The sequence below is a fragment of the Papio anubis genome, chromosome 9, assembly GCF_008728515.1.
Source record: "Papio anubis isolate 15944 chromosome 9, Panubis1.0, whole genome shotgun sequence".
Classification (NCBI taxonomy): Eukaryota; Metazoa; Chordata; class Mammalia; order Primates; family Cercopithecidae; genus Papio; species Papio anubis.
Genome location: NC_044984.1, coordinates 81,665,046 through 81,676,003, shown reverse-complemented (window position 1 = coordinate 81,676,003; position 10,958 = coordinate 81,665,046). Strand labels below are relative to the sequence as shown.

At 37.1% G+C, this 10,958-nt stretch overlaps 1 pseudogene across 1 annotated transcript; it reads left to right on the top strand.

Annotated features, from left to right (window-relative positions):
• The first annotated feature begins 6,832 nt into the window (after window positions 1-6,832).
• Window positions 6,833-9,469, top strand: LOC101008060 (annotated as a pseudogene). The gene has a single exon (XR_001892831.3). The product of XR_001892831.3 is annotated as a cTAGE family member 8-like (transcript).
• Window positions 9,470-10,958: the final 1,489 nt, after the last annotated feature.

Genomic DNA, 10,958 nt, shown 5'->3' with positions numbered 1-10,958 from the left:
CCTTCCTTGGCTCTTGGCCCCATTCCAGAATTGCATGATTCCAATCTCTGCTCCTACGTCACATCTCTTTCTCTTACTCTGACCCTCTTGTCTTCTTCTTATAAGAACCCTTGTGATTACATTGGGTCCACCGGGATAATCCAGTACAATCTTTTCATCTCAATACCTTTAACTAAAATACATGTACAAAGCCCTTTTTACCATGTAAGGTAATATTCATAAGTTCTGGGGATTTGAATATGGGCCTCTTTGGGATTTCATCATGCCATGTTAGATATCTATTCAAAGATTTAGTAACCAAATAGCTTCTAGGCTCAGGTTTTGCAAAACTAACTTTAGAATGACTATCCATCTCACCTTCTCTAATTAACTACATTTTGGCTTTTAATCTCTGGGGAGTGGCCAGTAACCTAGATAGTCTTGTTCTATCATTCTTTTTGTTATTGACTTTGTATATGTTTGGGGCCATAATAGCTAATCTGGAAGTAAGATACAAAACACCATCACAAAACAGTGAATCTGTACATAGGTGTAAAAACATACATTTGAAAGTATAGTTATGACTCTACTCAATGCTGTAAGCCAAAGAGACTACAGAGGGGACAAAAAAGTTATTGGTGTCCATGTGATCATTGACTTACTCAGTGTTCTGATTCAGTTTCCCTCACAGCATGAATCTATATCTATATATTTAGTCCCCTTTATTATTATTGACATGTAGGAGTCTGTAGCAGATTTGTATAAATAAAACTACCTTCACTGGCATAACTTAGAAAAAACATCCATGAGTTTGTACTGTCTGAAATTATGTTTACCCACCATCACTTTTGTGACAAAATATGTTTGAGCTGTTCTGCAGATGTTACTAATGTGATTCCTTCTTACAGAATGAACCCTACCAGACAGTGAAGGAAAATGGCAAAAGCTTTTGACAATTTATGTCCAAAGTACACATTGATGAAAAGTACAACACCTACTTCTTTTAGTTATTTTTACATTGCCAAAAAGTCCATAGTTTCAAAGGATGCCTTACAAAAGCTCCAAAAAGATAAGAGCTCAAACCTTATAAAGTTATGCAGTTCATATACCTTCTTCTGGAACAATTAAAAGTAGCTGCCTTAACTAACAATTTTATAGGGTATGTCCACAGGAAGATATAATTTGAGGATGACTAAAGTCTATACACTATGGGGGAAGGAGATATCATTACAAAAGAAGAAACAAAATACTTTTGCAAATTTCACAAAAACATATAATCATGTTAAATATTAATAGAGCCTTTCCCAAAAGGATTTTACAGAAAATAAGATACTGTGAAGCTTCTATGCCATTAGTTTGACACCAGTTTACCTCTCTGTGTTTATCTCCTTTTTATGTAAACTTAGCCCCTTGCTTGTTCATTATGTAGCCGAGGTTAATAAATGTTTACTGAACACTTCCCATTGTCTTCCTTACTTATCCTCTTTTTCCAAACAATCCATCCATTGCAGAAGTATCCCTCAGTCCCTGAGGGTGATATTTCTTTATATGGCTACCAGAAATACAAGCAGTTTCTTCACTGCTCTCATCCCCTAAAAGATAGAGTCCAAGATAATCATCAGCACCTAACCCCTGAGAAATAAAGAGTCACTTCCTTCTGCCCTAAGATAGCCAGTATTCACTGACACTGGAGCTAAATATTAGCCTCCCCTGCTACATGAAGCCTACCATACAATTTCAGGTGGTCCTCAGAGGCAGTTACTGATTGGAAAGCCTTTCAGTTTCTGGGTTCTGGAATGACTGACTACTCTGCTTCCACAGCAACCTTCTCAAGAATGGGCCGTAAGTAATGATCAGACTAGGATTAAAATGACATTAATATGTTAATGTAAAATGTTTTGAAGCAACCAATTTATCATATATTCTTAATTATATAAATGGAGAAACTATTATATCACCTATCTTTTACAGATTAGTTTCCTGTGTATTTTAATTAACCTTTGTTACTATAAACTACCTAAAATATTTGAATAAAATGCAACAAACATAATTTTAAATATGTATTGTGGTGAGATGCTAGAAAAAAATTTTAAGAGCCACAAGAAAAAAAAATGTAAATCAAACCAAACACAAAAATCATGCATTCTTTTCATAGTTGAATGGGTTTCTATACTTAAAATGACAAAGGTAAGTTTAAAATTAAATGCAGTTGTGAAAGGAGTTGTAGTTTTAGGAATAGAGAAACTTTTTTCCTAAATTTTGTCCATAATTTAAGAAAAAGATTTCTAATTTCTTTTCTGTTTTAATTCCTTGTCTTTTATCTTTCCACCTTACAATTCTAAAGATCTTTAAATATAGAAATGTTTATGGTCATTTCTTGATCGTACTCCTGTGATTATTTTGTGAAAGTGGAAGTCTCATTGGGGGATAGACGAAAGTACCTACATTTTGTAGGAAAAAAAGTTTCTTATGCAGCTCTCTACCTAAATGTTACAGAAGCTTGCAGGAGCAAACAATCATGATGATAAAATTGAGTATGTATGATGTATGGGGATATAGGATGAGGGATGGGGATATAATTAAACTTTAAAAATAATCATTGGCTTATCTGCAAAGTAGTGATAAACATGTTTACATTGCCTAGCTCCTAAAATTGTATTTGAACTTTTTGAATCAAGAAATAAAACCATATTGTGGTGACTATAGTTAATAACAATAAAAATGAACGAATAGCTTGATTTAGTCATTCAACAATGTATACATATATTACAACACCAAGTTGTACACCATAAATATATAAAATCTTATTAATTGTCTATTAAGACATCAAAATGTGTGCACTTGTAAAAACTTCAACAAGCTATAAAATCACTATAGTTGTTGATAGGAAGCCACATGTAACTCTGCCAATGTTTTCCCAATTCTGAGATTTCACTGTAGAAAGGAAAAAAAATTTCATTTATGCTCTTAAATTATATAAACAAAACCCTGCATATTAAACTGATGAACTGGAGAAAAGGTTATTATCTACCTGTATGGAAATCTTCATAAAAAAGAAGTGAACATCCACGAAATAAGTTAGACATTGGGACTTAAGTATCATTTAACAAAGAGCAATAAATTGTGGAGGAGTCACAAGACAAAAGGGACTGGCCTTCTGGGGATGGTAAATTATGGGAAGGTAAATATATGGGGGAAACAAATGAAAAATAAGTTATTTTAGTAAAGTTTGTTATGCAGATTCAGTCTCATGTAGTCGCCAGGATGATAAGAGGGTCTTCAACGATGAATAACTGTTATCTTCCTGATCTTTCTGGGCAAAGGTGAATTGGGGTGGAAATCTTCACAAAGGGAAAGTAATACGCTGCCTTTAGGTAGAATAGGGGCAAGTAGAGAGATTTTGCTGTATCTGGTGTTTCTCAAAGGCCTTCAGTTCAGAATGATTGTATGCAAAAGTAACATGTTTTGGATTGGCATAGTGTGATCCCCTTTATTACCCTAAAGTAGTAGCACTTTTTTATTTTCTTTGTACTGTCACAGATCTACTATCTGTAATGCAAAAAGACATACTACTTTAGAAAAAGAATATTTTTAAAATATGTCCTTGGACTTATATTTTACATCTCGGAAACACATTTGCATTTAGAAGAAATGTTTTTATTAAAAAGCATATCTTTGGTGATTTTTCCAACTTAGTTGCCAAAAATTCACCTGGAATATCAGATTCAAATGCCTGTCTTCCAAGTAATTCTAATTCGGGGTGAGACCAAAAAATAACAATTTTAGGAATTACTCCCTGTGATTCTAATTCTCCATGTGGTCTGTGGGGCATGTTTTGAGTAACATTCTGATAGGAAGAAAGTCTTAGTTAAAATTAATTTGGTCTTCTTATAAAGACATGTAGATATGTGTTGGAGTTGGCTTTCTCATCTTCCACAAGGGTATACTCTGCTTGTTCTTATGTGTTTCCAAAAAAGTATATGCATAAGAGACTGAAACTTTGTTTTTTGAAGACTGTAGTAGGACAATGGGACTTGAGAGAGAGAGAGAGAGAGAGAGAAGAAGGAAAGAAGACAAAAGTGAAAAAGATACTAATGGAATAATCACCTTTGGGATATGGGGGCTATGCAGGTGATTCTGTTCATCAGATAATATTCTGAACATTTACAAATGTATACTTATGAAAGAAAATATATGTTAGTAATAAAATGTTCCTATTGATTAACAAGGCACAAAACTGTTGTCTACTTATTTTATTAAAAAAATAGCACTTAGGGCTCTGGCCTGCCTGCATCATAATTCTGTCTCAAAATCAGGGTGAAATATGAAGTTGCAGAAATGTATCCTAGAGTCACTGGCGGCACCTTTAGAATCTATTAGAAAAATCAACATGCCACCAGTGAAGTGACTGAAAAAAGTGTTTACTATTTTATTAGCTTTAATTAATGCAATCTTAAATTAGCAACAACTAGAAATTTAGCAACAACTGGATTTATAATATTTGGATAAAATTATAATGGTAGTTTCTAGAAGTTCTGTATGTGTTGTATGCAATTAAATAGAAGTATACTAATCACCTAATATAAGTAAAACATACAACTTTACATTTTAATTATTTCTTATCAGCGGGAAACAAAGCAAACACATTGAAAGATTATAATAGGATGTGAATATGATACCTTGTTTATATGTATTTTCTACCCCCTATAATTTAGGTTTAGTTAAAACTTGATTTATTTCAGGTCCTAAAAGGTTAGGTAGTGTAAATGTAGATACGTTGTTTTGTTTCAGATGTCTTTATAAATTGGACGTTAGCACTTTACCACATTAAAGTTGTGTGCATGATTTCTCATGATTGTCTGTCAATTGATTTAAACAAATTTGGGATGAGTAATAAAAAAAAAAATAGCGGTTGTTTTGTGATCCATCCTTCCTAACCAGATAATTAATTAAAGAAGTAAGATACTTGGAAAAGTATCAACCTCATTATTAACAGGCCATTTAAACTATTACATAGAATTGACCAATAGAAAGATAATGGGGAGTCCTGATCTACGGAATACTTTTAGTAGAATACATATTTTCAGTCAGGACTGCTGATAGTTAACGAATTAGAACTTTAAGTGGCACATGATCCACTGAAAAATGTAGCATCAGCTTTTTAATTATAACAATATAATAATCACTACTGTGGAAGTGATTCATTTTCTCTTTATATTGCTTAGAGAGTCCATCTGTAAAATTTAGACCAGAGTGTGTCCTAATGTGGCAAGGAAGAACTTGAAGAGCTTCACTGGCATTCTCAGATTTCTTAATGTTTTGTTTGATAATCCAAGAGTTTTAATTGAGTCTTTTTTTACCATAAATTTTTTTCTTAAAGATTCACGGGATACATATGCAGGTTTGTTACATGGATATATTGTGTAATGTTGTGATTTGGGCTTCTAGTGAACTCATTACCCAAATAGTAAATACAGTACCCAGCAAGTAGTTTTTAAATCCTCACCGCCCCCACCCCCACTATCCCTCCCCACTCTAGCAGTCCCCAATGTCTATCATTTCTATCTTTATCGGGTACTCATTGATTAACTCCCACTTATAAGTGAGAATATGCTGTATTTGGTTTTCTGTTTATATATTAATTAACTAAGAACAACGGCCTCTAGCTGTATCCATGTTGCTATGAAGGACACTATTTCATTTTTTTTCTTTGCAGTGAGCATTCCATGGTGTGTATATAATGCATTTTCTTAATCCAGTCCACCTTGATGGAGACCTAGGTTGATTCCATGACTTTGATATTGCAAATACTGCTGAAATAAAGATACAAGGGCAGGTGTCTCTTTCATATAATGATTGCTTTTTCCTTTGAATATATACCCAGTAGTGAGATTGCTGGGTTGAATGGTAGTTCTATAGTTAGTTCTTGAAAAATCTCCGTATTGTTGTTCTTAGGGATTTGTATTAGTCCATTCTCACATTGCTATAAAGAACTGCCTGAGACTGGGTAATTTAAAAAGGAAACAAGTTTAATTAACTCACAGTTCTGCAGCTTAACAGAAAGTATGACTGGAAGGCCTCAGGAAACCTACAATCGTGGCAAAAAATAAAGGGGAAGCAATTATGTCTTACTGCAGATCAGGAGAGAGAGAGAGAGAGAAGGGGGAGGTGTCACACACTTTTAAACAATCAGATCTCCTGAGACTCACTAACAAGAGAGCAGCAAGGGGGAAATCAGCCCCTATGCTCCAATAACCTCCCACCAGGATCCTCCACTGACATGTGATGATTACAATTTGAGGTGGATTTGGGTGGGGAGATAGAGCCAAACCGTATCAGCTCCTTTAATGCGTTGCGTGTTAAGGATTTTTATTATGAAAGATTTGAGATTTTATCAAATGCTTTTCTGCATCTGTTAAAACGGACAATTTAAAAGGATGAAAAAAGGTATATTGCGCAAACATTAATACAAGGAAAGCAAGAGTGCTTGTATGTATATCAGGTAAAGCAAAGAAAATTACCAGAAACAGATTATATAATGATCAAAGGTTTAATCCATGAAGAGGACAGCAATTTTTAAAGTGTATTCACCAACCAACAGAGCTTCAAAATATGTGATGTGAAAACTGCCAGAACTAAGGCGAGTCGGAGCACAGCGGAACTGTGCTGCCTCAGGATGTAAAGTGTAGTAAGGGGGCCGGGGGGATTGGGGGGCAGCAGCATGGGGCTGTGAGGCCTGGGGGGTGCCCGCGTTCCCCAGCTCCCCCCGCAGCCGGCTCTGCAGTGGTCCGCTCCGCTTGGTTGCCCGGTGCGGATTCGGGTTCCAGACCCCAGGCCGCGTGTTCTCCACCGCTTGTTGTGGCCAGTGTTACTGCGGTGACCCCAGAGCAGCCTGGGCGCTATGGAGGAGCCCGGCGCTACCCCTCAGCCCTATTTGGGGCTGGTCCTGGAGGAGCTACGCAGGGTTGTAGCAGCACTGCCTGAAAGTAGGAGACCAGATTCGAATCCTTATGGTTTCCCTTGGGAACTGGTGGTATGTGCAGCTGTTCTTGGATTTTTTGCTGTTCTCCTTTTTTTGTGGAGAAGTTTTAGATCGGTTAGAAGTCGGCTTTATGTGGGAAGAGAAAAAATACTTGCTGCAACGCTTTCTGGACTAATTGAAGAAAAATGTAAACTACTTGAAAAATTTAGCCTTTTTCAAAAAGAGTACGAAGCCTATGAGGCAGAGTCATCTTTAGAGAATGCCAGCTTTGAGAAGGCGGCAGCAGAAGCACGAAGTTTGGAGGCAACCTGTGAAAAGCTGAACAGGTCCAATTCTGAACTTGAGGATGAAATCCTCTGTCTAGAAAAAGAGTTCAAAGAAGAGAAATCTAAACATTCTCAACAAGATGAATTGATGGCGGATATTTCAAAAAGGATACGGTCTCTAGAAGATGAGTCAAAATCCCTCAAATCACAAGTAGCTGAAGCCAAAATCATCTGCAAGATATTTAACATGAATGAAGAACGACGGGAGATAGCAATAAAAGATGCTTTGAATGAAAATTCTCAACTTCAGGAAAGCCAGAAGCAGCTTTTGCAAGAAGCTGAAGTATGGAAAGAACAAGTGAGTGAACTTAATAAACAGAAAATAACATTTGAAGACTCCAAAGTACAGGCAGAACAAGTTCTAAGTGATAAAGAAAATCACATCAACACTCTGACTGGATGCTTGCTAAAGATGAAAGATCGGGCTGCTGTACTTGGAGAGGACATAATGGATGATGATAACTTGGAATTAGAAGTGAATGGTGAATCGGAAAATGCTGCTTACTTAGATGATCCTCCAAAAGGAGCTTTGAAGAAACTGATTCATGCTGCTGAGTTAAATGTTTCTTTAAAAACCTTAGAAGGAGAAAGAAACCACATTATTATTCAGTTATCTGAAGCTGATAAAACAAAGGAAGAGCATATAGAGCATATTAAAAATCTTCAGACTGAACAAGCCTGTTTGCAGTCAGAAAACATGTATTTTGAAAGTGAGAATCAGAAGCTTCAACAGAAACTTAAAATAATGACTGAATTATATCAAGAAAATGAAATGAAACTCCACAGGAAATTGACAGTAGAGGAAAATTACTGGATAGAGGAAGAAGAGAAACTTTCTAAAGTGGAAAAAAAGATCAGCCATACGACTGAAGGGCTAGAGACCTGTAGAAAGCTAGCCAAAGATCTTGAAGAAGAATTGGAGAGAACTATTAGTTTTTATCAAAGGCAGGTTATTTCCTACGAGAAAAAAGGACATGATAATTGGTTGGCAGCTCAGACTGCTGAAAGAAACCTCAATGATTTAAGGAAAGAAAATGCTCACAACAGACAAAGATTAACTGAAGCAGAGTTTAAATTTGAACTTTTAGAAAAAGATCCTTGTGCACCTGATGTTTCAAATACAGCATTTGGCAGAGAACATTCCCCATATGGTCCCTCACCATTGGGTCGGCCTTCATCTGAAACGAGAGCTTTACTCTCTCCTCAAACTTTGTTGGAGGGTCCACTCAGACTCTCACCTGTGCTTCCGAGGGGAGGAGGAAGAGGCCCAAGAGGCCCAGGGAATCCTCTAGACCATCAGATTACCAATGAAAGAGGAGAACCAGGCTATGATATGGTAACCGATCCTCACAGGGCTCCTTCTGACACTGGGTCCCTGTCATCTCCATGGGAACAGGACCGTAGGATGATGTTTCCTTCAGGAGGACAATCATATCCTGATTCAGCTCTTCCTCCACAAAGGGAAGAGAGATTTTATTCTAATTCTGATAAACTGTCTGGGCCAGCAGAACTCAGAAGTTTTAATAGGCCTTTTTTGGATAAAATGGATGGGTCAATGCCTTCAGAAATGGAATCCAGGAGAAATGATGCCAAAGATCATCCTGGTAATTTAAATGTACCTGATTCATCTCTCCCTTCTACAAATGAAGCAACTGACACCGACTTTGTTCCTCCACCTCTAGCTTCAATCAGAGGCCCATTGCTTCCAATGAATGCAAGGGGACTGTTCATAGGAAGAGGACCTCCTTTCCCCCCACCTCCTCCAGGAACCATGTTTGGAGCTTCTCGAGGTTATTACTATCCACCAAGGAATTTCCCAGGTCCACCACGTGCTCCATTTGCAATGAGAAACGTCTATCCACCAAGGGGTTTTCCTCCTTACCTTCACCCAAGACCTGGATTTTACCCCAACCCCACATTCTGAAGGTAGAAGCGAGTTCCCTTCAGGGTTGATTCTGCCTTCAAAGGAGCCTGCTACTGAACATCTAGAGCCACAGCAAGAAACCTGACAATATTTTTGCTCTCTTCAAAAGTAATTTAGACTGATCTCATTTTCAGTTTAAGTAACGGCTGTTACTTAAGTGATTACACTTTTCTCAAATTAAAGTTTAATGCAATTATAGTTCTTAGTATAGTATTGTGCAAATAAAGATGATTTAAATACAAATAAAAAGATTGTAAAGTTTTTGTTTTTAATTTTCTTTCACATTTATTGATTTGCATATGTAGAACCATCATTGCATCCCAGGGATAAAACCCACTTGATTGTGATAAATTATCGTTTTGATGTTCTCCTGGATTTGGTTTGCTAATCTTTGCTAATCATTTTTTTTTTTTTTTTGAAGATCTTCATTTCCATCATTAGGATTATTGGCCTAGAGTTTTCTTTTTTTGTTGTTTCCTTGCCAAATTTTGGTATCAGGATAATACTCGTTTTATAGAATGAGTTAGGGAGTAGTCTTGCCTCCTTGAGTTCTTGAAATAGTTTCAGTAAGGTTGGAAGAAGCTCTTCTTTGTATGTCTGGTATAATACAGCCAGGAATCTGTCTCATCTAGGGCTTTTTTGATTTGTAGGTTTTGTATTACTTATTCAATTTCATAACTCACTATTGAGCGGTTTAGGATTTCAATTTCTTCTTCATTCAATCTTGGAATTTTGTATGTTTTCAGGAACATATCAATTTCTTCTATGTTTTCTGGTTTGTACATATATAGATACTCATACTCATGAATATGACTGTTATAGATGTTCTAGTTTGTATGCATATAGATGTTCATAGTCAAAATATCTCTAAGGATATTTTATATTTCTGTGGTATCAATTGTTATATCATCTTTGTCATTTCTGACTGTACTTGAGTCTTACCTCTTTTTTCATAGTCTATCAGTCTTGTTAATACTCTCAAATAACCAGCTTTTCATTGCTTCGATACTTTCTACAATGTTTTTGGTCTCAACCTCATTTAGCTCTGCTTTGATCTTTGTTATTTCTTTTCTTCTGAAAGCTTTGGGTTTGTTCCTCTTGGTCTTGATTTCTAATTTTATTCCTCTGAGATCCGACATGAAGCTGGATATAATTTCAATCCACTGCACCCACATTTCCTTTCTCTTAAGGGGACTCTGTTGAGTTATGCTGCACCCCAATTACGGACAGCCCACGCCAAGGATTTTATATATAGGGCTCCTGCAGCTCCCCAGGGACCTGCCAGTCCGCTGTGCTTGCCAAAGTCAGAATGGTTTGTAGTGTACATTTGTGGGGGATTCAGTGGTGCTGTGACTCAAGGACTGAGGTTCCCCTGGCAGGACAGTGGCCCACCATAAGTGCATGACCAGTATGGCACCTGCTGTCTCAGTTCAGGCCTGAGGGGAGTGTGGGTTCACCTGCATGAGCTGGCCACCTAATTCCCTGTCCCCAGGACTTTCCCAAATCTCTACCAACATCCTTGTCCTGAATCAGGAGAGCAGAGGGACTCAGCAGTTTGACAGTCAGCAGATTGTCACAGCAATAAAAGGAGCAGGAAAGCACTTCCATCTATCCTTTCTGCAAGGTTCCAAGTTCCTTGCGGTTCCATCTCTGCCAGACCAACTGCTTCCCTTTTCTGTGCTCTAGCTTCTTCCTGTGGGCACTCCAACAGGTCCTGGGTCTCCTCCTTCAGCCATTCAGATGACTA